This window comes from Macaca mulatta, chromosome 7, assembly GCF_049350105.2.
Source record: "Macaca mulatta isolate MMU2019108-1 chromosome 7, T2T-MMU8v2.0, whole genome shotgun sequence".
Classification (NCBI taxonomy): domain Eukaryota; kingdom Metazoa; phylum Chordata; class Mammalia; order Primates; family Cercopithecidae; genus Macaca; species Macaca mulatta.
Window position 1 is genome coordinate 31,077,210 of NC_133412.1, and position 27,367 is coordinate 31,104,576.

Below are 27,367 nucleotides of genomic sequence, written 5' to 3' on the forward strand. Positions count from 1 at the left end.
TGAGTAGCTGGAATTACAGGCATGCGCCACCACTACTGGCTAATTTTTTTGTGTTTTTAGTGGAGACGGTGTTTCTCCATGTTGGTCAGGCTGGTCTTGAACTCCTGACCTCAGGTGATTCACCCATCTCGGCCTCCTAAAGTGCTGGGATTACAGGCATGAGCCACCGCACCCGGCAATGATGTGATCTTATTTTTGAAAAAATCTAAAGACTCCCCCAAAAAACTATTAGAACTGATAAACAAATTCAGTAAAGTTACAGGATACAGATACAAAATAAACACACAAAATCTGTGGGATCTAAAAATCAAAACAATGTGAAGTCATGGACATAGAGAGTAGAAGGATGGTTACCAGAGGTTGGGAAGGGTAGTGAAGGGATATGGGGAAGGAAGGGATGGTTAACGGGCACAAAAAATGTAAAGAATGAATAAGATCTACTATTTGATAGCACAACAGGGTGACTATAGTCAATAATAACTGTACATTTTTAAATAACTTAAAGAGTATAATTGGATGTTTGCAACTCAGTGGATAAACGTTTGAGGAGATGGATTAAAAAATAATAACAAATGAATGTTATGAACAACTCTATGCTCACGATTTTAATAACTTACGTGAAATTTACCAATTGCTTGAAAGTCACAAAACTTTCAATGCTACCCAAACTCACACAAGGAGAAATAGATAATCAGAATAGGATTATATTTATTAAGAAATTAAATCAAGAAGTAATAACTTTCAGGTGGGTTCCGATGGTTTTATTGGTGAATTCTACCAATTATTAAGGAAGAAGTGTTCATGATATACACCAATGATACTCCACAATCTCAGAAACACAAAAAGCAGGGATCATTTCCTAATTCTTAAGAGGCCTGCATTATCCCAATACCGAGGCATTACAACAAGGAAACTTATAGACTAATATCTCTCAAAAATATAGATAAAAAATCCTGAACAAAGTAATGGCAAATTGATTGTAATAATACAAAAAGAACTGGATATCACAAACAAGCAGGATATCTTCCAAATATGCAAGGCTGATACAACATTTGATTATCAATTAACACAACCAATCACATCAACAGGCTAAGGAAGAAAACTGATATGATCATTCAAATAATGCAGAAGAAGCATTTGGCAAAATACAATATCGATTCATGATGAAAACTCTATTCAAGCTAGAATTGGGTGAGATTTCTCAACTTGATAAAGAACATCTAAAACAACCTACAGCCAACATGATACTTACTAGTGAAAAATTAAATACTTTTCTCCTAAAATTAGGAACAACAAGGTGACTATGGCTTTTCTCACCACTCCTATTCAGCCTTGTGCTGGAACTCATAGATCGTGTAATAAGAAAATCAAATGAAATAAAAGTGACACAGATTAGGAAAAAAGGGAATAAAACCATTTTGGTTCACAGATGACATGATTGTGTATCTAAACAATTGCAATTAGTTGACCAAAAAAACATGCCACAACCCCCCAAAACCACCCAAAAACCAACCCCTGAAACTAATAAGTGATTATAGCAAGGGATACAAGGCTAATACACAAAAGTATATTATGAAAAGGCGGTCAACATCACTAATCAGCAGGGAAATGCAAATGAAATCTGCAATGAGAGATATAACCACACCAGTTAGAATGGCTATCATCAAGAAGACAAGAGACAAATGTTGGCAAGGATGTGGAGAAAAGGGAATCCTTGTACACTGTTGGTGAGAATGTAAATTGGTACATCCATTATGGAAAACAGTATGGAAGTTCTTCAAAAAATTAAAACCAGGACTACCATATGACCCAGCAATCCCACTCCTGGGCATGTATCCCGAGGAAATGAAATTAGTATCTCTAAGAGAATCTGCACTCTCATGTCCATTGCAGCATTATTCACAGTAGCCAAGACATGGGGACAACCTAAATGTCAGTTGATAAATGAATAGGGAAAGAAATTGTGTTATATACAGAAAATGGAATATCATTCATTCTTACTAAAGAAGGAAATACCATAATTTGTGACAACATAGATGAATCTTGAGGGCATTATGCCAAGCAAAACGAGTCAGAAAAACACAAATACTGTATTACCTTACTTACATGTAGAATTTTAAAAAGTTGAACCCATAGTAATAGAGAATAAAATGGTGATTGCCAGGGGCTGGGGCTGGAGGAAATGGGGAAATGTTGGCAAAAGGGCACAAACTTTCAGTTATAAGATGAATACGTTCTGGGGATCTAATGTATAGCATGGTGACTATAGTTAACAGTACTGTATTGTACACTTTAAATTGTTAATAGAGATCTTAAATTGTTCATACCACACACATGTACACACAAAAGGTAACTAGGTGAAGTGATTGATGTGTTAACTAACCTAATTGTGATCATCATTTCACAATATACACATGTCAAATTATCACATTATACACTTTAAATTTATATAATTTCATTTGTCAATTATGCCTCAATGAAGCTGGAAAACTTTTTAAAAAACACAAAAGTATGTGGATAAACAAATAGTGGTATAGCCATATAATAGTGTCTCTGTGTGTGTATATATATATATATACACACACACACACATACATACACACACACACACACACACACACATATATATATATATGAAGGGATGAAGAAGAGGCCATGTGGTCAGGGAGGCAGGGATGGAAGTGAGGCAGCCACAAGTCAAGTGAGGATTGCTGGCATCACCAGAAACTAGAAGAGGCAAGGAATAACTTCTTACCTCCAGAGAGAGCACAGGTTGGCCAACACTTGGTTTTTGTCTCAGTAAAACTGATTTTGGACATATATATATAATTTTTTTTTTTTTGAGACGGAGTTTTACTCTTATTGCCCAGGCTGGAGTGCAATGGCGTGATCTCGGCTCACCACAACCTCCACCTCCCAGATTCAACAGATTCTCCTGCCTCAGCCTACCGAGTAGCTGAGATTACAAGCATGTGCCACTAGACCTGACTAATTTTGTATTTTTAGACGGGGTTTCTCCATGTTGGTCAGGCCGGTCTCGAACTCCTGATCTCAGGTAATACACCTACCTCAGCCTCCTAAAGGGATGGGATTACAGGCATGATCCACCACGCCCGGACTTACAATAGGATATTATTCAATTATAAGAGGAAATGAGTGATTATGCCTTGAAAACACTTGGAAGAACCTTAAATGCACATTTTTAAGTGCAGAAAGCCAAATTCAAAATGTTTGCTGATTCCAAATGTATGACATTCTGGAATAGCTAAAACTATAGAGACTAGAAAAATATCAGTGATTGCTAAGGATTTTGGTGTGTGTGGGGGTTGTGATTGGGGGGATGAATAGGTGAAGTAGGTGATCCCGTATGATGCTGTAACGGTGGATACATGACATTATGCATTTATCAAAACTCATAGAACTTGACAATAAAAGGAGTAAATGTTAATGTATACTGATTAGAAAATCCGTCAGGATGTTTTGGAGTCACAGGAAAAAAATGCATATTGTGAGAAGATAATCTAGCTGTATCACAAATGTATGAATCAAGCACACGGAGGGATTTGGGGAAAAGTTGCTGACCTAAGTAACTTTGGAAATAAGTGGAGTCTGTGAAACTAAAGGCAAAAGGAACTGCACATAAGCACTGTGTGGAGTTGATCCATTTGTTTCCCCTAAAGATATGGAGTAATGATTCTCATACTGCCATACATGAATACTAGAACTGAACAGGAATGCTGGATGGTGGGAGCCAGGTTTCTCAGTGTCATTTTGAGAATATACAGATAAGCAAGGGGAGAAGGCTGGAATGATACCTATGGTAATGGATTACATTAGTAAGAACTCATGTTTAATTTAAAAGAGATACAGGTGATTGCCCATGGAAATATTTATGAGTATGTGTGTATACATGGGTTAGGACACACATCTATCTTTTTGCTCTGTCAGTTTAGAGATCCTAAAAGAAGTAATACTCTAGTAGCAACTAGCATATCTAGCACCCAGATCATGTTTCTAATACCATTCTCCAATGCAAGGAAGTAGGGCTCCTTGGAGCAATGGCTAATTCTAGGACTGTAGCAGGAAATATACAAGATGAGCCTGGAGCATCTTGTAGTGTTAGAGTGTAAGGAAATGCTCGAAAAACAAACAGAACAGAAAAGAAACCCACAAACTACCTTGATGTGGGTATGTCAAAGTGGCACAAGAGCTGTAGTAAGCTAAATAACGCCCCCCCAAAAGGTATCAGTTTCTATTCCCTGTAACCTGGTAATGCTACCTCATGAGGAAAAATGGTTTTTGCAGAGTGAATAAGGAATATTATTTCAGATAATCTGGCTGGACCCTAAATACAATCATATGTATCTTTTTTCTTTTTTTCTATTTTGAGACAGTGTCTCGCTCTGTCGCCCAAGCTGGAGTGCAGTGTTGTAATCTCAATTCACTGCAGTCTCCCCCTCCCAGTTCAAGCAGTACTCCTGCCTCAGCTTGCCGAGTAGCTGGGACTACAGGCACACGCCACCACGCCGGGCTAATTTTTTTTTTTTTTTTGTAGAGATGGGGATTCACTATGTTGTTCTGGCTGGTTTTGAACTCCTGACCTCAAGTGATCCACCCACCTCGGCCACCCAAAGTGCTGGAATTGTGGATGTGAGCCCCTGCGCCCAGTTGACATGTATCTTTGTAAGCAGGCAGAGAGAGATCTGACCCAGACACAGGGATGAAGACGAGGCCATGTGATCAGGGCGGCAGGGATAGAAGTGAGGCAGCCACAAGACAAGGGAGGATTGCTGGCATCGCCAGAAACTGGAAGAGGCAAGGAATAACTTCTCACCTCCAGAGAGAGCACAGGTTGGCCATCACTTGGTTTTTGTCTCAGTAAAACTGATTTTGGACTTCTTGCCATTCGAATTTTGAGGAAATACATTTCTGTTGTTTAAGCCATGGAGTCTCTGGTCATTGGTTACAGCAGCCCTGGATGAGCCAGAGCTCCCAATGTCCAAAGCTGAAAGAATTTGAGTAACAAAAGAAAACAAGTAGTACTGGATGATAACCCAAAGTAAAAAATAAATATCCATGAATGAATACTGATATAAATAAATGATTGAAAAATAAATAGGAAGAAGAGACAAATCTCCCATGTAGAATAATTCCAAATAAATATGCGGGTACTCCCCCATCCAACAAGGTGAAGCATAACTCTACTCTTTAAGTGTGGGGTGCGCATAGTGACTTCCTTCCAAAAAGTACAGAATGAAATGGGAGAAAAAGGAGTATCTTTTCAAGCACTATTTCAGTCTGGTGATCAAGGTCACCATTATTAGTCATAAATCATGTTAATAGTCTATACCCTTGATATGTTATAACAAAAATGGCACTTAACCTCTGTTATCTTTCTCTCTAAAACTCATAACCCCAGTTTAATAATGAGAAAAAAATCATCAAATTCTAATAAAGGAGCATCCTGCAACATAACTGACCAATGCTTCTCAAAATTGCTAAAGTTAAAAAAATGCGGGAAAGTCTGAGAAACTATCACAGCCAAGAGGAGCTATTTTTGTTTAGTATTTTCGTTTATTTATATCCATTACTTTTCTTTCACTTCTCTGCTAATTGTACTATTTGAGTCATTTTGAGATGGGTTTATCTTGACTCTTTTTGTTCTTTAGTGTTGGTCACGTGCTTCCATTTCTTTGCATGAATGATACATAATAGACTCAGAGAAGGCTGATTTTTATTCCAGTCAACAATTAACATGACTGGACTCAAACTCCATTTATGTCCCCTGCAGTCAACAGTTTCCCTAGGATCTGTAGTTTCCAGCTGCTGCTTTTTAACTAGTTCCCCTGTGAAGTTTTGCTGAGTGGTCAGCCTACATTTCAGGTCAATATCAGCTGCATATTTTGGGACGCACCTGCTACATAACCCCTTCTCTTTCAAGCTTTCTGACTGCTCTCCAAACCCTAAACTCTGGCGTTTTATGCTTCAGAGCAGTAAGGCTGCGATGTTCTGCTGCCCTGAGCTGCTGTGCAGACTCGAGATTGTCCTCAGGCAGGAAGCCATACATTTTCCTATCTCTCCAGCTGCAATTTTTGTTTTTCAAGGGCTCCTTTCAGCGAACGGAAGGGCTGGGATCAAATCCAGGAAGTTTTGTCTCAAAGTTTGCACTCTTATTCTCTAACAATGCTTCCTCTCACAGTTATTTTCACTGAAGATGAAATACTGCGGATAATTGCGAAACCCACTTATTATTTTAGTCATAGCTAATTCTTGTGTTCTATTAAAAACGAACAAACAGAGAATTAACTCGGGGATTCTGAATGCCCCTCAAATCATGCCATATAGTCTACAGTCATGCTCTTTATGAGAGAGCACAAAATAGGAACCTAAATCAAGATATCTTGATTGTAGGACTGGCTTTACCATTAAGTTCATATGTGCCTTTGGTAAACTGTCTCTTATCTCTTAGATCCAGTTTACTTACCTATGAAATGGAGTGATAGTACATTTTACTCTAACTGTAGTAAAGTTACAGAACCATCTGAAGTCATCCTCCTGTGTATTTCCTTTAGTCTCCACTAGAGGGAGAAGCAATACCAGACAGACGTGCTAAAAAAAACAAAACAAAACAAAACAAAAAACAAAAAAAACCCACCTGAAATAGAATCTCCAGTGTCAGTTTATTTAAACTTTTTTTCCTGATTATTTAACCCTCTTCATTATAGAAAATGTAGAACATATGGAGAAGCATAAAGAACCAGAAAGCATCGCCCAAAAAAATCACTGTTGTATCCATTTTTCATTTCTTTTGATTTGCCTAACATCAGAACCTCTTTCGCTATAGAGGTGAAAATCCCTGCTTTCCCTACCTCCTCTTGCAGCTGGGATGTGGACACATGAGTGAGGCTCTGCCCCAGATGTGGGTCTGATAATAAGAGAGCATAAGCAGGAAAGAATCCACACTGGTAAGAGGTGAAGCACCAGGGAGTGGCAGTGACCTTCGCTCCTGAGGCAGCAACATCAGTGATGCAGGGGGCAGTGATGAAGCCCTGCCCTGTCCCTGACCCAGTTCATTTGGGAACTGGGGTTCATTGAGTTTCAGTGAAATTTGAAATTGAGGAAATTTTCAAACAATGGATGGCACAGTGGGACCTCACTAAACTGCTTTTGGGATGATTTTGAACATTGCTCTTGGCTTCTTGAACTGGCTTCCTTTAGCCCTTTGTGTCACACCCAACCACTTCCTGCCTCAAGAGTCTGTAAACTACTTAAAATCTTCTTTTTAAATCTCCTTTTTACTGTTTAAAACAACTAGATTTTTTTTTTCTAGTGCTTGCAACTATAGATCTTACCCGAAGCCAACTTTCCTGGAGACAATCACTGTTGGTATTTTGGTAAATTTTAAGAGCGCCTTTAAAGAATTTTAAAGAATTTGTTAAAGAGAGGGATATATGGGCTCCGATACAAGTTCCCTAGATGTATTTTTCAAAGTGTTCCAGGTTCGTTGGGATGTATTATGCTTGGAGGAGCTCTAGTCTTCCAGATACCTCCACTGGAATGTGGATATTCCATGAAGCTGAGTTCACTTCATAACCTAAACGTTTGCTTCACTTCCTGTATTCCTTCCCCCTACCCACCTTTTTGATGGAGGCTTTTAGTTACTTAAGTTAGAGATCTCGGAGACCTCTTTGCCTATGTTCTTTCTCTCACATTCTATACTTAATTGTTTACATTTGTATTTTATTGATGTCTGTGTTTTACTGATGCCTGTTACCTGAGGTGTAATAGAGATTTCAGCTGGTTTAGAGCTAGATTCTGATGTGGCTAAAATATGTGGAGCTGGTTTTTAATTCTCATCTTATCTCCATGACCTCTAATTGTTCCGACAGACTGATTTTCAGGAAAATTGAGGACACTGAGGGATGTAAAGCATGAACTCTGTCCATATTTGGAGTTCAGACAGGGCTGCCAGATTGAGAGTTAGGTTATAGGCAGGTAAGAAAGTATAGGCATTAAAAGTAATGGCAAAACCGCAATTACTTTTGCACCAACCTAATACACACAGAGAGAATTCATTCTAAGCAGGGAAGTTATCTAGCATGGACCTTCAGCCTCACCCAAAGGGACTAAGGGTCAGAGGGGTGCGAGGTACAATGTAGTAACTGGTAGGTAAACCCATTCCAGTTCAGCTATCCTGGTGATATGTGTGTTCCCTGGAAAAAAAATGAATGGTTTGTACCCTAAAGACTTCTGTCGCTAACCTCTATAGCACATCATTGCTCAATCTACCCTGCTATGGACACCCCTCAATTAAATACAATAGGGGTATGGGCTGGGGGAGGAAACTCCTTTCCACTTAATAAGAGATTGCTGGGCATGTGCTGTATCCTGAGGACCGAGAGCATTGGCGGCCAGGGAAAATCAGCAAATTTCTGATTTCCTCATGGAAGATGCTAACGGCAAGTAGCAACCTGATATTTTTGTTGTTGTTCTGTAAGCGTATGTAAGAAATCAGTTGCAAACTCCCGGACATTTTTTGGAGTGTGCAGAGGAAGTGCTGCTTCTGCAGGTGGCACTTGGAGTTAATAAGATTAGAAGATAAGGGTGCATGTAACTCAATCTGCCCTTGCAGGTTTGTGAAGTTAGAGAGCCCAACCTTCCATAGATGCTTCTCAAATGTGTCTCCTTCCCTCTCCTCCCCATGCCACTGCTTATGTTAGCTCTTCATCATTTCTTACCTGGAATACTGTGCCAGCCTCTTAACCTGGATCCTGCCTTCTGTCTTTTTCCAAGTTGTAATCCATGCGCCACATGAGTGCCAGATTAATTTTCTGTGGCACAAGATAGATTATGTCATTCTTCTACTTAAAATCACAATGGCTTCCCATTTTCTTTAAAAAAGTATCTGCTCTCCTATTGATTTGCAAGATTTTTTTCTGATTTGGCTTCAGTTATACTGCATAGACCTTTCATTCAGCTTTCCCATCTGGCACCTTACGCTTTCGTCATACTTTACTGTTGGTGGATTCATGAGCTGAGCATGTATTTTGTATTTGTGCATTTCAATGTCTTCCTTTTCTTTACATGACTAAAAGAGTTAACCAAAATGTTTGACACAATTTGTTTTATAGGAGAGTCGCAATTACATCCTCTTAAAAATTGTCTTTTAGCAAAACAAAGCACAGATCTTTCTTTTTATTCAGAGCCACGCATCATCTTGGATATGTGCATTTACAGCATCAGCGGTATCTCTAGATCCAACTATTTAATTGTGAGGATCCACTTTGAACAGTTTGTTTGGTGTTCAGAGTCACGTTTTCTGTCCAGTTGAGGCACAACTTCCTTTTTAAATTGTTGACTCTTTGAGAACTTTTAAAGTGGGAGTCAGATAGAAATGTAGACTGTCGATAGAAATTAAGACTGTCTGTCCACCAGATGTCACCCTGACTTCTTAGGAGCCATAGAAAACAAAAGAGCTAGCCTTCCTAGCTCTTTTTTTTGTTTGTTATTTTTGACAGTTCTTATATAAACTAGTGATAGTTTATGTCTTAAATAGGGGCCAGGGCAGGTGGGATTGGAGGAAAAAAACAAGGTGCGTTTATTTATTTATTTATTTATTTATTTATTTAAGATGGAGTTTCTCTCTTGTTGCCCAGGCTGGAGTGCCATGGCATGATCTCGGTTCACTGCAACCTCTGCCTCCTGGGTTCAAGCAATTCATCTGCCTCAGCCTCCCAAGTATCTGGGATTACAGGCAAGTGCCACCATGCCTGGCTAATTTTTTGTATTTTTAGTAGAGATGGGGTTTTACCATGTTGGCCAGGCTGGTCTTGAACTCCTGCCCTAAGGTGATATACCTACCTCAACCTCCCAAAGCTCTGGGATTACAGGTGTGAGTCACCACGCCTGGCCTTTTTAAAAAAGTTTTATTTTATTAATTCGACTTTTATTTTAGATGCAGTGGGTGCATGTGCACATGTGTTGCGTGGAAATATTGCATGGTGCTGAGGTATGGAGTAGGAATCTCATTACTCAGGTAGTGAGCATAGTACCTGACAGGTAGTCTTTTAACCCACCTCTCCATCCTCTAGTATTCCACAGTGTGTATTGTTCCCATGTTTATGTCCATGTGTGCTCAATAAAACCCGAGCCTTTATGTTTCTCCAAATCCCTTCTTACCTGAGAGAGGCACCTTTCTCGATAACACTGTCAATTCAACTTTTCTTTCACTGCTTATAGATTTAAAAGTCCTGTCAGTTAAAGTCACAATTTAATTTATAAAACTTTTGCAAATAACCTAAAGTACATGGCCATTGTGCGGATCACTTAAGGCTTCTCTTAATTGCAGTGAAACATCTGTTCAGACGTCATTCACGATGACGTCTTTGATGGAGGACCATTGACACAACTTCCAATCAAGTCAGACTGCTGGGTGCGCGGTGGTCTCACAAACAAGCAACATGTGTTTTGCTTTCGCTAGTCTCTATTATCACAAAAAACGTTTTTCACTGTCAACAATTAGCATCCTTTTACTCTGCCCTAATTTCCCCTTCTTTTAAGGATTCTTTGATTGTGTGCTTTAATTGGGGTGTGGGCGTATGTGAGTGCTCATACACTCTATAATAACAAACTAGAACTGCCCTGATAGAAAATCAGAGATTTTCTATCTTCCAAAGTGTGTACTTTGATTTTTAATTGTTTACAGCTGGGCATAGTGGTGCGCACCTGTAATCCCAGCTACTCGGAAGGCTGAGGTGGGAGAATTACCTGAGCCCGGGAGGTTAAGGCTACAGTGAGCAGAGATTGTACCACCGGCATTCCAGCCTGGGCAACAGAGTACCACTGCACTCCAGCCTGTGAAACAGAGACCCTGTTTCAGAATAAGTAAGTGCGGATAAAGAACCAAAACTTATGTAGCATCTACCATATGTCAGGCACTTTGTATATATGATCCAAATATGAGTTAAATTCTTCTTTGTTTTTTGAGAGATTTGCCCCTGATTGATAGAAAATCCCAAGCCGGTTGAATGCCGTGGCTCACGCCTTGTGATCACAAGACTTTGGGAAGCCAAGGCAGGAGGATCACTTGAACTCAGGGGTCCAGACCACCCTGGGCAACATAGTGAGACCTTGTCTCTATAAAAGAAAAAAGCAAAAGAGAAAATCCCATCCCATGCAGAGTGAGAAAACATCTGCCTGATAATTCTTTTTTTTTTTTTTTTTTTTAAAGACAGAGCTTTGTTCTGTCACCCAGGCTGTAGTGCAATGGCACAATCTCAGCTCATTCCAACCTCCACCTCCCAGGTTCAAGTGATTCTCCCACCTCAGCCTCCAGAGTAGCTGGAGTACAGGTGTGTGCCACCACACCCTGGCTAAGTTTTGTATTTTAATAGAGATGTTTCACAGTGATAGCCAGGCTGGTCTCAAATTCCTGGGATCAAGTGATCCGCCCTCCTCAGCCTCCCAAAGTGCTAGGATTACTGGTGTGATCCTACACTCAGCCTGTCTGAGAATTCTATTTTGTTTTCTTTGAAACAGGGCCTTGCTCTGTCACCCAGGCTAGAGTACTGTGGTGCAGTCATAGCTCCCTGCAGTCTCAAACTCCTGGACTCAAGTGATCCTCTTCCCTCAGCCTCCCAAATAGCTGGGACTACAGTCATGTGACATCATGCCTGGGCTAATTTTATTTTTTGTGGAGATAGGGTCTCACTATGTTGCCCAGGCTGGTCTTGAGCTTCTGGCTTTGAGTGATCCTCTTGCCTCGGCCTCCCAAAGTGCTGGAATGCCTGGCCCATCTGAGAATTCTTGATGGCAAAGAGAGTGGTGCAATTTTCTTGCTTGCTTGTTTGTCTTTCTTCCTGTCTGTCTGTCTTTATCTTTTCTTTTCTTTTTTTGTTTTTAAAAGAACAGATTAATTGACCTTTAACTGTTAAACAAACAAAAAAGCTGCACATAATTAACATTTGCACAATTTGATGAGCCTGGACATAAGCATATACCAGCGAGGTCATCACTACAATCAAGTAAGAGATATAACTATCACCTCGAAAAGTTTCCTTGTTTCTCTTTGTTTTGTTTTGTTGTTTGTTGTTGTTGTTGTAAGGACACCTAACATGAAATCCACTTCCTTAACAGATTTTTAAGTGCGCTATACCGTATTGGTAACTATGTGTATTATGTTGTACAGCAGATCTCTAGAACTAATTCATCAAGCATAACTGAAAGTTTATTTCCATTGAAAATCAACTCTCAATTTCCCACCCCTGCCAGCCTCTGGTACCCTTCATCCTACTATCTGTTTTTTCTGTGGTTATGACTATTTTAGACAACTCACCTAAGTGGAATCACACAGTATTTGTCCTTCTGTGGCCGTCTTATTTCACTTAGAATAATGTTCTCCAGATTCATCCATGTTTTGTCACAAATGGCAGGATTTCCCTCTTTTCAAAAGCTGAATAATATTCCATTGTATTATACTATGTTGTCTTTCTCTAATCTTGGTTTTCTACAATAGCTATTGTAACTAACACTGCATTGAATGTAGGATTGCAGATATCTTGTCAAGATCTTTATTTTAATATTTTAGATATGTACCCACAAGTGGGATTGCTAGGTCCTATGGTAGCTCTGTTTTTAACTTTTGGAAGAACCTTCATATTCTTTTTGATTGCACTGTTTTACAAGGATTCCCTTTTCTCCACATCCTTACCAATGCTTATTATCTTTTTAAAATATATATGATGGTCATACTAACAGGTGTGAGATGATATCTTGTGTGGTTTGGGTTTTCATTTCCCTGATGATTGGTGATGTTGGGCACCTTTTCATGTATTTACTGGCCATACCCTGAGGGAAAGGAGAGTCTTTTCAATAAATGGTGCTGGGAAAACAAGTTATCCACATGCAAAATTATAAAATTGGACACCTATTTTACACCATACACGAAAAGAAAGCCAAAATGAATTAAAGGCTTAAATGTGAAAACTGAAACTATAAAACTACTGGAAGAAAACGTAGGGTGTAGTTTCTTGACATTGGTGTTGTCAATGATTTCTTGGATATGATACCAAAAGCAGAGACAAACAAAGCCAAAATAGACAAATGGGATTGCTGTAAACTAAAAAGCTTCTGTAGAGCAAAACAAACGACAGAATGAAAAGACAACCGACAGAATGAGAGAAAATATTTACAAACCATATATTTAATAAGGAGCTAAGGGCCAAAATATGAATAAAAAACTCCTACAGCTTAACAACAACAACAACAACAATAAAAACCCAACAAAGTTTGAAAATGGGGAAAGGGCTCTAATAGACATTTCTGTAAAGAAGTCACATTTCTTTTTCTCGCTCTGGCTCTATTTGGCTTCCTGCTGAAGCCCTGATCTCGCTTGTGTCTCCCTTTCTAAGATTGTTCCTCTCCATGCTCTCCAAAGATCCACATATGGGACAGAAAATTGTTTCCTCTCTTTTCCTCCAACCCCTAGTCAAAAAGAAATTCAGAACGTTTAGGCAATGTGCTCAAGAGAGCATGATGATGGAGCAGCGACATACTTCAAGGTTTTCCGGCTGAAAGCCAGAGATATTCCTATTCACCTTTCTTTCTGATACATTGGCCAATGATATATGGTGGGGAGGAAACGCATGAAGTAAAGTGAATTTGACTTATCATGAGATAGTAAAACATTTGAAGTGGTGACAATCTAAATATTTTTCAAAGACAAAATGTTTAATATTTAGAGCAACGACTCTTTTACTAATATTCATTAACTGGGGATAATGTTCTTATCATTATGTAAGAGTTATCTATAAATATCTAACATTTCAATATGTGGCAAAGTATTTAGTTTCCTTTTTTTTTTTTTGAAATGGAGTCTTGCTCTGTCACCCAGGCTGGAGTGCAGTGATGCGATCTTGGCTCACTGCCACCTCTGCCTCCCAGGTTCAAGCAATTTTCCTGCCTCAGCCTCCTGAGTAGCTGGGATTACAGTCAAGAGCCACCGCACGCAGCCTTCATCAATAATTTTTAGTGTATAGAATCATGAGACCAAAAGGTTTGAGAATAGCTTTTGTAGCCTCTACTGAATCACTTTTAGGGTTTTCAAGACAGCAAAAGGAAATACATACTTAATGTTTTTCTACTTTATACCAGAGATTTTAAATATTTAATCATGTTTCATAAATTTTATCTTTTCTTAATTCTCTTAATAGAATTGTAAATTTTACACCCATTCCATAATTGAAGAGCTTGAGATCTGGAAATGTTACTTAAAATCCTCATGGTTGAACAAAGAGCAGAGGAGAAATTAAACCTAGGTCTGAATGACTCCAAAGACCATTCTGTCCTGCACTTAAATGTGTAGAACTACAACTGTGATGTGAAATGAGGTGGGCTACAGACATGGATTTTCATAGTTACTGAGAATAAAACAATCTAGGAAGTCCATATCTATTAATTGTGGCTATAGCTCAGTACACATATTTCCAAAACATGGCTTCAATCTTGACAAAAAGAAAAAAAATCTTGTTTGGAATAGGAAGTCAACTTGATTGGATGTATTTTGGGGCCATGAGAACAAACAGAAGACCTGGATAATCTTCTTGTTGTATTAATATTTCATCCAGTGTTTTACCATTGCTTATGGGCAAAGAATTGAATTTGACCTGCCTTGGAATTAAATTTTCTTTTTCAATTTTCCATTAAGAAAATATTGCTGACTCTTGTCCTAGATTTTCAGTCTATTAAAAAATATTCTCATCCATGGCTAAAACATGTAGAAAGTTTTACATTTTAAGTTCCTCCTTAGAACTTAGTGTTTTAGTCTCCCTTTATATCATAATTGGAAAAACATTAAAAATATGAAATTGAAGCAAAATACCAGGAAGCAACTGTATATAGAATCACAAATCATCTATTTAACAGCTAAGACATTCCTGCTTATTACTATTTATATATACAAAATTAATTAAAGATGTGATAGTTCTCCTCCAAGCTAAACCCTGAGTACCCTTGGAACAGAGGCTATCTCATTCTCTTTGGTCCTGACCTCAAGTGATTCACCCACCTCAGCCTCCCAAAGTGCTGGGATCACAGGTGTGAGCCACAGCACACAACAGTCTCATTCCCTTTGGCTAGCCCATTACCTGCATAGCAACTGGAACACAGAAAGTACTCAACACAGTTGTTTAATTGTCAAATGTAATTGACTTTATTTAAAATGCACTTTTTCCTAATTTAAATGTGTTTATTCTGCTATGTAATTCATCTCATTATATAATATACCCATTTCCATATCATATAATTACTTTGGAAAAACAAGAAAAGCTGTCTGGTTAGGATCAATGCATTGAAAATTCACAAAGTTTTCTTCTATATAATCTAGCTTTCCTTTATTATTGGTAGAAAATACTTTTCACAAATAGAACTTTTTGTTTTAATTGTAATTAAGGCAGATGGCTAACTTAGTAAATGGGTATTGTTGGGGAAATATAACTAAAAACAAAATCTTCTTATCTAGAAATCATCTCTACAAAGGTAATAGGGAAAGAAAACATTTTTAATATTGAAAGCATTGAAACATAATGTAATGGGTATCACAGGCAATAAACTAAGACATTGCTCACCCTTATATACAGCCAAGCAGACATGACCCATTATATGCATGTTTTCAAGATCAACAGTAACTCAAGTAAGAGGACTTGACAGTGCTATATGTCACACATAGGTTACCATAATTGCACCTGTTAGTTGGGTACAATTAACTGTGCTAGTTAATTTGCTTTATCCAGAGGAAATTCAAACTTCTCATATATTTAGGACAGGAAATAGTTTTGCAACTTGGAGCAAGGTGCCCACCTAAGTCAGACTTAAGCCTACCCCAAAGACTGGGAGATGTAGGTACTCTCTTCCTTGATGTTTACATTTCAAAGAAATGGCTACCAGGGACTTGAGAAAGATATTTCTAGATTATATAGCTGACAAAATGCCAATTTAGTCTTCAAAAGAATTTATATACATTTCAAAGAGAGGAGAAAGAACTTGCAATAATAAGTTTTCTGAAGTAAGTGCTCAAAGTAAATGGAGAGAAAGAGATATTTTTTCTTATTTTCAAAATGAGTAAGCGTCTGATTTTAAATGTGCATTTGTCTTTACAGTATTTACTGTCTGGTTACTTCATGCAAATGTTTATGGTAATTGAGTAAGGAGGTGAAGAGAGAGAGGAAGCACTACTATCACCTCACTCATATGTTGTTGCTTTTTATGATTTACTTTGTTCTCATGTTTCTGAATGTTAAATATGGCATTTCTTGGCCTATTCATGAGATAAAGTAACTACTGCTGTGTAGGGGAGAAAGGATACTTTAGGTTTGTTCTTCAAGATTATGGCCTCTGAGAGTTCTGGGAACAGCTTTCTTGACCTCTTAATTGCTCTCTGTTCCCCAAAATGTTAGAAAATCACACAGTTATAAGTGAATAAATATTAAGTTAATAAATAAAGAGATTATCTGTCTCTTGATGGAGGAAAAAAAAAACTCTGTAAAATATTTAAACAGGTTTATTCTGAACCAATACAAGCAACTGTGGCCCAAGGAACAGTCTCAAGAGGTCCTGAGAAAGGGTGCCTGAGGTGGTTGATGATTGACTTACAGTTTGGTTTTATACATTTTATGGAGAGCAATATTATAAGCAAATACTTAAATCAATACATTGGTTCAGATCAAAAAGGTGGGACATCTTGAATTGGAGGTGGGGTGGGAGAAGTAGGGTAAGTTTACAGGTCATAAGTGGGTTCAAAGACTTTCTAATTGGCAATTAGTTCAAAGAGTTAAGCTTTGTCTAAAGACTTGAAGTCAATAGAAAGAAATTCTTGAGTAAAGATAAGGAGGTTGTAGAAGACAAGGTTCTTGTTTTGTTATGTAGATGAAGCTTCCAGGTAGCAGCCTTCAAAGAGAAAAAATCATAAATATTTGTTTTCAGACCTTTAAAGGTGTCAGACTCTTAGTCTCTCCTAGAAGGAGGAAGTCTTAGCTGCATTAATGGAGATTCTTTACAGAAGTAAATTTCCTCCAGAAAGGACAGCTTTGCAGGGCCATTTCAAAATGTGTTAAAGAAATATATTTTGGGATAAAACATTTTGATTTCTTTCAGGGTCTGCTATCTGCCATGTGATGCTATACCAAAGTCAATTTGGAATTTGGTACCTTATTGCCACAAAGCATCTATTTTGTCAGTCTTATGATCTCCATTTTAATGTTAATACTGGTGATCAGTTATCACTGAAGTCCAAAAGGGAAGGGGTATAATGAGGCATGTCCAGTGTCCCTTCCTGTCATGGCTAGAAATTCAGTTTTTCAGGTTTCTCTGGGGTTCCCGTGGCCAGAGGGGTTCATTCAGTCAATTAGGGGAGTGCATAGGATTCTATTTTTGGTTTGCATGTCCCTTTAATCATCACTCAAACTATGTCTTTTTTTCCCTTTCTTTTCTCACGTTGAAAAATTTTTCTTTGTTATAATCTCCTACTTAAAAGATTTTTGTTGTTATAAATGGCACATTCCAGGTACAGTCCAATAGAAAATAGGGTTAAGATCATCCTTTTAATGAATGTGTCTGGAAAAGCTTTCATCTCTTGCTTCTTGTGATGCTATACTCTCCTTGTTTTCCTCCTACTTACCTGGCCACCACTTCTCGGTTTCCTTTCAGGTTCCACCTTTTCTACTTGACCTCAAAATGATGGATTGCTTCTGGGTGGAGTCAAGAGCTGTCTATTTATTAATTGTCATTCCATAGGTGGTTCTCTTAGTCCTGTGGATTTAAGTACCATGTGATATTGATGAATCTAAATTTCTACACCTCTGATCTCTTCGATTAGTTTCAAACTTTTATATACAATAGACTACTTGAAACCTTAATTAAATATCTAATAAGCAACTGATATTTAATATGTAGAAATAGGACTCTTGTTATCCCTCAGTCTGCCCTTCCCCCAGGCTTCTTAATAGAAGGAATGACACCATTACATTCGATTGCTCAACCAAAACACAAAACAAAATGTAATAAAACAAAAACAAAAATCTAGGAATCATTGACTTTCACGGTCCATATCAAACCCATCAGTAAATTCTGTTGTTTCTACCTGTAAAACATATGCTACATCCTCTCCCTTTTTACATCTCTCTAGCCACGACCCCAGTCCAAAACACCATCCTTTCTTATAAAGACTATAGTTTCCTTTCAACCAGTCTATCTGCTTTCACTCTTTAACCTCTTCCCCTATTCGTTCCCCATATATCAGTCACTGTGATTTTTAAAAAATATGAATTTCATTAATTCAGTAATCTCATGATAAAACTTAAAGACTTTCCATTGACTTAGAATAATATTAAAAATCTTTACTGGCATGTTCTTAACATATTTTGTTCAAATGACCTAGATATTTAAAATGGACAACTAAAAGTAAATATTGGAGAAAAATTCCTTGCATTAAAAAAATAATATTTTAAAATAAAAAGGTCATATTTCTTCTAAATACATCCAATTAATTGTTAAAGATAATAAGCAAAATATTTTGTAATATTGTCTCTTAGTGAGATGGATGGAACTTTTTTTTATTAGACCATATTTATAGTGATTAACTTTTTTTATAGCTAGAATAAGATGGAGTTCAGGGATCAGCATTAGTTTCATCCCTAATGTGTGCTTTAGGATTAATTTTTGCATAGGCAAATGTCAATTATATAGGTTGTCAAAATATGCCTTAAGAAGCTTAATAGAGATAAATTCTTGAGAATTCTTATATGTGGTTACATATGTAATTTTATTTCATAGTCAAAAAACTATTAAATCTATAATTATGCATTTGACAGACCAAGCACATTCTTATCAACATCTGAGAGCATGGAATTCATCCTAATTAAACAAAACTATCCTTCTATAGTTCAGAGCATAACTTTCTGGGTTGTAATTTGGGAACATTTTGTTCTACCCCTGTACTTAAATGGATATTAGAGAGGACTTTAATCAACTATGTAGAAATTAACAGCAGAATTAAGAGAATGAATTAAGTATGAGTTTATGAATAATGCACTATTTACAGAAGAATCTATAACATTTGATTGTAAGCCAAAAATGAAATTCTAAGTCCCCCAACCATCTAAATGGACCCTTCTTCTCAGCCCAGGGCATTCCAAAGTTAACCTGGAAAACTAGTTCAGGCTGTGATGGGAAGGAGTTGAACATGCCTCATTATACTCTCCTCCCTTTTGGAATCTGGGCCCAGTTGACCAGCATTAATATCAACACAGGCCTTAAGATTGATAGAACAGACTGTCTGAGTCTGGCAAGAAACATTTACAATCTGTTCTCTGAAGCCTGCTACCTGGAGGCTTCCTCTGCAATAAAACCTTGGTGCACACAGTACATTATCTTAACCCCAACATTTCTTTTTATTGATTCTTAATCTTTAGATAATAATTTAACTCTTTTAACCAGTTGCCAATCGAAAATATTTGAATCTACCTATGACCTGGAAGCTACCCCACTGCCACCTTTCCAGACCAAACCAATGTACCTCCTACATGTATTGATTGAAGCCTTATGTCTCCCTAAAATGTATAAAGCCAAGGTGTAGCCTGACCACCTTGGGTCCATGTTCTCAGGATCTCCTGAGGGCTGTGTCATGGGCCATTGGTCACTCATATTTGGCTCAGAGTAAATCTCTTCAAATATTTTACAGAGTGTACTAGTTGATTTTGATACTGCTATGAAGACATACCTGAGACTGGGTAGTTTATAAAGTAAAGATGTTTCATTGACTCACAGTTCCACACGGCTGGGATAGCCTCAGCAAACTTACAATCTTGGCGAAAGGCATTTCTTCACAGGACAACAGAGAAGAGAATGAGTCCCAAGCGCAGGAGGAAGGCCCTTATAAAACCATCAGATTTTGTGAGAACTTACTATCACGAGAATAGCATGGGGGAACTGCCCCCATGTTACAATTATCTCCCACTGGGTCCCTTTCACCACATGTAGGGATTATGGGAACTATAATTCAAGATGAGATTTGGGTTGGGACATAGCCAAACCATATCACAGAGTTTGACTCTTTTCATCTATAGATTATTACGTTTAAATCTGTTAATTGAAATCTAATACATGAATCATGGGAATACATAAAAGAGTAGGTAAGTGACTGAATGACAAGCAGGAAAATTTCACCTCGTAAAATAAACAAGTGTGATTTTATAGTATCCAATGATATTTTAGCAACAATAAATGTGATGTATCTTTTCCAACACTGAATAAATATTTAAGAAAAAAACCCCTCTATCTTATATTAAATATATGTATACCTTTCTTTGTTATATAATATTGACTTGAAAAAAATAAACTTAGAAAATTATTTGACTCCTTACTTAAAAAGATCATGCAAAACATGTAATTGAGACACAGGCTAACTCATGGACAGAAGTAGTGTATACTATCTCTTGGCTGTTTTGCCAGAACTCACCCCAAAATATGGCTTTCCTTTGTGAACCCTGAATATCTGATACAGGTCTCAGTTAATTTAGAAAGTTCATTTTGCCAAGGTTGAGGATGTGCACCCATGACACAGCTTCAGGACGTCTTAATGACATGTGCCCAAGGTGGTTGGGGCACAGCTTGGTTTTATACACTTTAGGGAGACATGAGACATCAATCAATATATGTAAGATGTACATTGGTTCTGTCCCGAAAGGTGGTACAAATCCAAGTAGGAAGACAGCTTCCAGGTCACAGGTAGGTGAGAGACAAACAGTTTCATTCTTCTGAGTATCTGATTAGCGTTTACAAAGGAAGCAATCAGATACGCATCTATCTCAGTGAGCAGAGGGCTGACTTTGAATAGAATGGCAGGCAGGTTTGCCCTAAGCAGTTCCCAGCTTGACTTTTCCCTTTAGCTTAGTGATTTGGGGGCCCCAAGAATGATTTTCCCTTCAAATTTCCCCCCTTTTCTTTTAAAAATCTTTTGGAGGAAGCATTTTAGAAGACAATGAGTCTCTGGTCTGATGTCTCATGGCTAGGACAGTTTATTCCTAGATGAGTAGGTTTTATGTTATTAGCAAAGTGCATTTTTAGCAGGTTGTGAAGTCTCATGTCCTGTGAAGAGAAAATAGAGAGAGGAAGGGAGGAAAACAACAACGACGAAAAGAACAATCCTGGAAAATTAATATAGCCACATTACCCTGAAGTCCATGTATCAGTAGGCAGGTACGAAAGCAGTTTATGTATATAAACAAGTTATTTTCTTCTGAAGTTTAAATTGTCTAACTTCAGTTTGCAAGGATTTAAGAAAGCATGGCTTAGTTTTCAGTGATTTCAAATTAGGAAAAATGGGAAAAAAGGGAAAGAAGGAAGAAAAAAATTGAAAGCATTATTTTGGAGACTTATACCTAGGAAAAATTAGAATTCAGGACAAACTGTAGAAAATAATAAAAATGGAAAAACAGTAGGCAAGACTGGAATCTAACAACAGGTATACTGTAGCTTTTGAAATGTATTTTTTTCTCTCTCCAGTTTCCCATTTTTATTAACGACAAATCATGGTAGGACCAATTTGCTTTATTATACTAGACCAGATTATTTGTATAAAGTGCAGCAGAAATAATTATTTTTTTCCACATAGGCTTTTTAAATTGGTTTTGATGGAACTTTGTCCCATAGAAGGAATCTCAGATAAGACTTCTCTAAAACCAAGCACAGTCATGGATTTGTACCATCAAATATTTATGAGTTGGGTGAATTCCTCTCCTCTTGTGGTCCCCCAAAATCTTGGGGCTCCTGGGCCTGTCAGAAAATGACATTCGTTACTTATCACAGGACAGGAACTGGGACAGGAACTGTGTAGACAAGGTATGAAGCCGGTTTTCCTAAGACGCTTTTAATGGCAACTCTATAAGTCAAGTTTAATTCCTTAAAGGAAATCACACCATTCCAGTCAAAGCCTTGGTAAAATAAGCAGTTTCTCCAATTTTGTTCTGTTATAAATGCAAATAGATTCTTATTGCACTTATGCAAGTAACTGTTGCCATAGTTAAGAATACTCACAAATAGTTTCTGAATTCTGGAGAAATCAGGTAGACAGAAACAAATATGCTCCACATTTTGTTCACAGGAGTATGCTTAATTGTTAAAAGCTGTCAATAGCTCAGAATAAAAGTTTTCTTGACTCTGAAAAACAAAACAAAGGATCAGTAATGTTTTAAGCAAAAAGTCAAAGAATTACTGCTGTCTTCTATTAGTTCAGTCCATGCAGCTAATTCTTTGATATTCATGGACATTTTAGCTCTCCATGAGTCCTGAAAATTTTTCCTCTATTCTGATGTCACAGTCTCCAAACTTGCCAGAAACCTGCATTCAAGAGCACCTGTTAGTTTTATGGCTGATTATAAAACCACCTTCTAAAGTGGACCAAAACAAAACAACTGTCTGTAGATGACAAAAGGTTTTAGGGCAGCCATAGTCAAAGACACAATTGACAAGGAAATTGTTACCTCTGTGGCACACAATAAGTTAACATAACAATTATGATTATTACTGAAATACTAAGTCATATCAGAATTACAGGAATTTTTCATAATTTTGGAACACATACCAATAGCATATTTATACAACTACAGTTCAAAGAAAGCAAACACCATTTCATATTTGATAATGTTTCCTGTACAATTTTTATACTAAATAAGCCAAATATGTCATTTTTTGGACTTTAGTGAAGCTAATATCTTAAAGGGTTAATTAGGTCAGAAAAAGACATAATTTATAACTTGATCTTGGAAAGTTTGTCACATATCAAAAGTTTAAAATACTTGATATCACAACATAGGATCACAGGTCATTGTCAAGTAAGTCATTCATTTAACTTGAGTGATAACTCAAGGATTTTTTTAAAAAGGTGAAAACCTTCATTCTTTGAGAGAGGAGACTTAATTTTCCAAACACCAAGCCCTAATAAAACAGGATGAAGCCAATTAAATTTGTTTTTCTAAACAATCTATACAATTTTAACTGTGACCATAAAATATAGCTTCCAGAAGACTTTTATAACCTTTAGTACAGAGTCAGTTAATGCTTCAAGAAAACCTTGTTAACGTGACACAAGGGCCCATATGCTGGTCTTGCATCAGTGTGTGCTTCACATTGATGGTTAATTTATAGAGAAAATGAACTTATTTTCTCTCTCAAAATTGGCTCTTACAATCTCACACACCCACCCCTTCTGCAATAGTCCCTGAGCCTTGAGGAGTTGAATAGCTTTAATTTCTGGTCCTGTGTGTCAGGAACACAGTTTATTTTTATTGGCATCTTCTACTGAGCCTGAAGATGAGGCTTTAATTGTTGTCAGTGTTTAAGCCTTACCAGGACTTGATGTACTTTTTAGACCTATGAGTCAAAGCCCTGTAACTCAGCGTCACAAGGACTTTGAAAGCACATACAGAAAGATACACAGATGTAATAACCTTAATTAAAAATAGTTTTATCTCAAATTTTTTTCTAATCTAACCAAAACTTAATAATAATGGCATAGGAATTAATAAAATATAAAATCTGTTAGGTCAGTTACCAGAAGGCAAAAGAAAAGACCTGTAGTGTACAGAAAATTATGTTGGAAGAAAACATTCCTTCATACCTTTAAGAAAACATTGTTAGCATCAGGTGACAACAAACAGAACCTGAGGGGGAAAAAACCTTAAATGAGCTAAAGATGAGTTGAAGGAGAGCATTGCTATCTAAAGTAGGTCTTTGGTAAAATGAGACTCACAGTCACTGATTCTTAGAGTATACATCAGATACAGATTTTAATATACAACTTTCTCTTTAGATTTTTTTCTAAAAAGACTTAGAGTTGTAGAGTTTCAAAGGATACCATGGAATTTTGTTTAATTTTTTCTACTTACAGGGTCAATATCACTTTCAGAAAAGTATAGTATTAAAAATGTATAATTTTTAAATAGTATGTTTTTCCCAGAAAAGTATTTCAAAACTTAAATAGAATTGAGTAATAATTTTTTAAAAAGATAAGATGGTTTCATCATTAATTTTTTTTTTTCAAATCAGATACTTTATGCACCTGTGATTTTCTTTTTTTAGCTTAATTCTTTTTAAAAATTACAATTCAGATTGCGGATACAGTCACAGCAGGCTACCTTTTTAAGGTACGGGTCATTGTATCAGAACATATGCACTTGTTTGTTCTAAAAAAATAGACTCAGCAAGAAATAGGGCATGGTATTTATTCATGCAAGACAGAGTTTTGTAAAATACATTGTAACTTTAGAATGTATTTTGTACATTATCTTGGATTTGGTATATGAGCCCATTAATACTATTTTATTTTTCTACATGACAAACAAGAAATATGGACAACCTATAATTTTTTTTATTATAAAAGTAAAACTTATCAAAGATGGAGAAGTAGAAGGAATAAAATACCATATCGTTGGCAGTGTAATGGTTTGGAGCACAGATTTTAGTATCTAATTGACTAGATTCAAATTCCACCTATGCCATTTACTAAAAGCATGTACTTGGCGATGCTATTTTACCTGTCTGGGCCTTAGTTCCTTTATTTGCAAGGTAGAGATGATGTTAATAGTAACCATACCATGAGGTTGTTGTGAAATGAAATGAGTATTCAGGTAATTCATCTGGCTGTATTCACTAAGGATTGCTAGCATCATTTAAGACTACTGGCTGATGATTTCCTTGTGTGCTTTTCCTTATGTATTTTTTCACATTTGTTATAAAAATGTATGTATGTACATATATATGCAACTTGATATTTTTTCTTTTAAAATTAACTTGTAATGATGCTTATTCTTTATAACTACATTGTTAAACACTCTTTGTAATTACACACACAAAAACTGCAGGCAACACACTGGCTCAAAAATCTTGTCCTGGTCATGGTAACCATTTAAAGTGCTTTTTCTAGAGCGTCTGAGAACACTGATCCAAGTAACTGAGAGCAGCCTTTTTCATCTGTGAGAAGACACAACGCTACAGAAAATTAGATGCTTGTCTCAAGGGAAATTAGATATTCCTTTTCTCATATGTCTTCTGAGGGCACTTATAATGGGGTCCTCATGCTGGCTGCCTCAGTGAGAGCTATGTGACTTAAGCCAGTGTCTTTTACGGAAACAGTCTCATTTTCCCTCATCATCAGTTGCTATCTTGTTTCACCCAGAGCAGAATTCCCAGAAGACTGAATAAGAAGGAAGCTCTAACATTTCGTGGAGTAGAAATATCAGAAGGCTGCCATATTCTGTAGGAGGGAAGAATAATTCAGAAAATGTCAATTCTGGCTGGGCATGGTGGCTCACGCCTGTACTCTTAGCACTTTGGGAGGCCGAGGTGGGCAGATCACTTGAGGTCAGGAGTTCGAGACCAGCCTGACCAACATGGTGAAACACCGTCTCTGCTAAAAATACAAAATTAGCCAGAGGTGGAGGTTGTAGTGAGCTGAGATTGTGTCACTGCACTCCAGCCTAGGCAACAGAGCAAGACTCCATCTCAAAAAAAACAAAAAACAGAAAACAAAAAAAAACGAAAGAAGGAAGGAAGGAAGGAAGGAAGGAAGAAAGAGAGAGAAAGAAAGAAAGAAAGAAAAAGAAAGAAAGAAAGAAAGAAAGAAAGAAAGAAAGAAAGAAAGAAAGAAAGAAAGAGAAAAAGAAGGAAAGAAAGATGAAAGAAAAAAAGGAAAGAAAATGTCAATTCTGTAATCTGGGTGAGTGCATTCTCCTTTTTCTCGTGTGGGACAGAAAAGGAATTTCTCCATTTTTGTTTAACATCTGATATAAAATGATCATGAAACATGTAATGAACGCCTGCTGTGGATCAGGAACTATGCTAGGTCCTGGGGCTTGAACTCTGTTCTTCAGAAACTGCAATGCATCATATATATCCAGACTCATCCTATGATTCAAGTTTTTTCATGATTTGACCTTACCCATTCAGCCAAACTTACCTCCCACATAATGCTCCAGTGTGACCAACTCACCTGACTTAATTTATTCATTTCACAGATCCTAGTGGGTGCTTACCACGTGCTGGGTATGTTGTAGGAAATGCAGATATGGAGGCAATCTACATAAAGTCCCTGCTTTCATAGTTTTTAACACCAGTATGACATTCAGACTATAAACAAACAACAGGATAACAGTAAATGTCACTGTGTGGAAAAAATAAGAATGGAAGGAAAGAAAGCAACTTAGATGGATATATGTTCTACTTTGGATAGGGTGGCCAAGGAAGTGTTCTTGGATGAGGGGGTCATTTAAATAGAGGCTTGAATAATTAAGCGGGGTAGTTACATGACTCTTTAAGGAAAAGGCATTCCAGGCATAGGGTAGAGCAAGTGCAAAGTTCTTGAAATGGAAACATGCATGAGGAATTTGAGGAATAGCAAGCTGATCAAAGTGGATCAGGTGGAATAAACTAGGGGAGACAGTAGTAGCAAATGTAATTAAAGAAATAGCCAGGGGCCAGATCATACAAGACCAAGGGAATGGTAAGGTCAGCCTTTTGAGTTTCCTTTCAAGTATTACGGGAAGCCCTTGGGGGTTGGGATTGGAAGTGTGTTGAGAATAGAAGGAGGCAGACAAGTGTGAAAGCAGGAGGCACTGTTGGCTACTGCAGTTGACCAGTTTGGAAGACCCCTAACTATTATGCTCCTCCCATTTCTGCTTCTTCCCTTTGTTCTGATCCCCTTCTGTGGGTGTTATCCCACTCTTCTCTCCATTTACTCAATTCTTTGTGATACACCTCATGTCATTGACTGATTTCATTCACTTCCAGTATATTTTATACTGGAAAAGATATTTCAGGGAAATCCTCTTCACATCTTTCAAATAGTTTAACATTTGTGGATTCTGACAATTAAACCTCTTAATTTAAGAATGATTTTCTTTTATTTTCAACTTTAAGTAGTTCAGCAGAATTTTTAATGATGAGGATTTAAAAAGAAATACTAAAACTTGATTTAAAATGAATCTAAACCAGTCAAGCTTAACCTAAATATCTCATTTTCTTATTCCACATTTATGATGCTTAAAATTTTTTTTACTTTACTTTTTATGATTCTATCTACTAAAGTAACATTTTTCTTACCTAGAGAATTCTGATTACAAATGGAATGCAGAAGGGAACCCAGAAGAATATGCCTCTGGGTTGCCAGAAAAGATGCCCCGATCCCCTCTCTCGTGTCTACATATTTTCCTCTTACAACCTTATTTGCACAAATAACAGAAGAGTTACATGCTAAATGTCCCTGGTGCACTGTGTCAGGAAGCTTCCTTCCTTGCTTGTTCCTAGGGATCTCACTTATGAT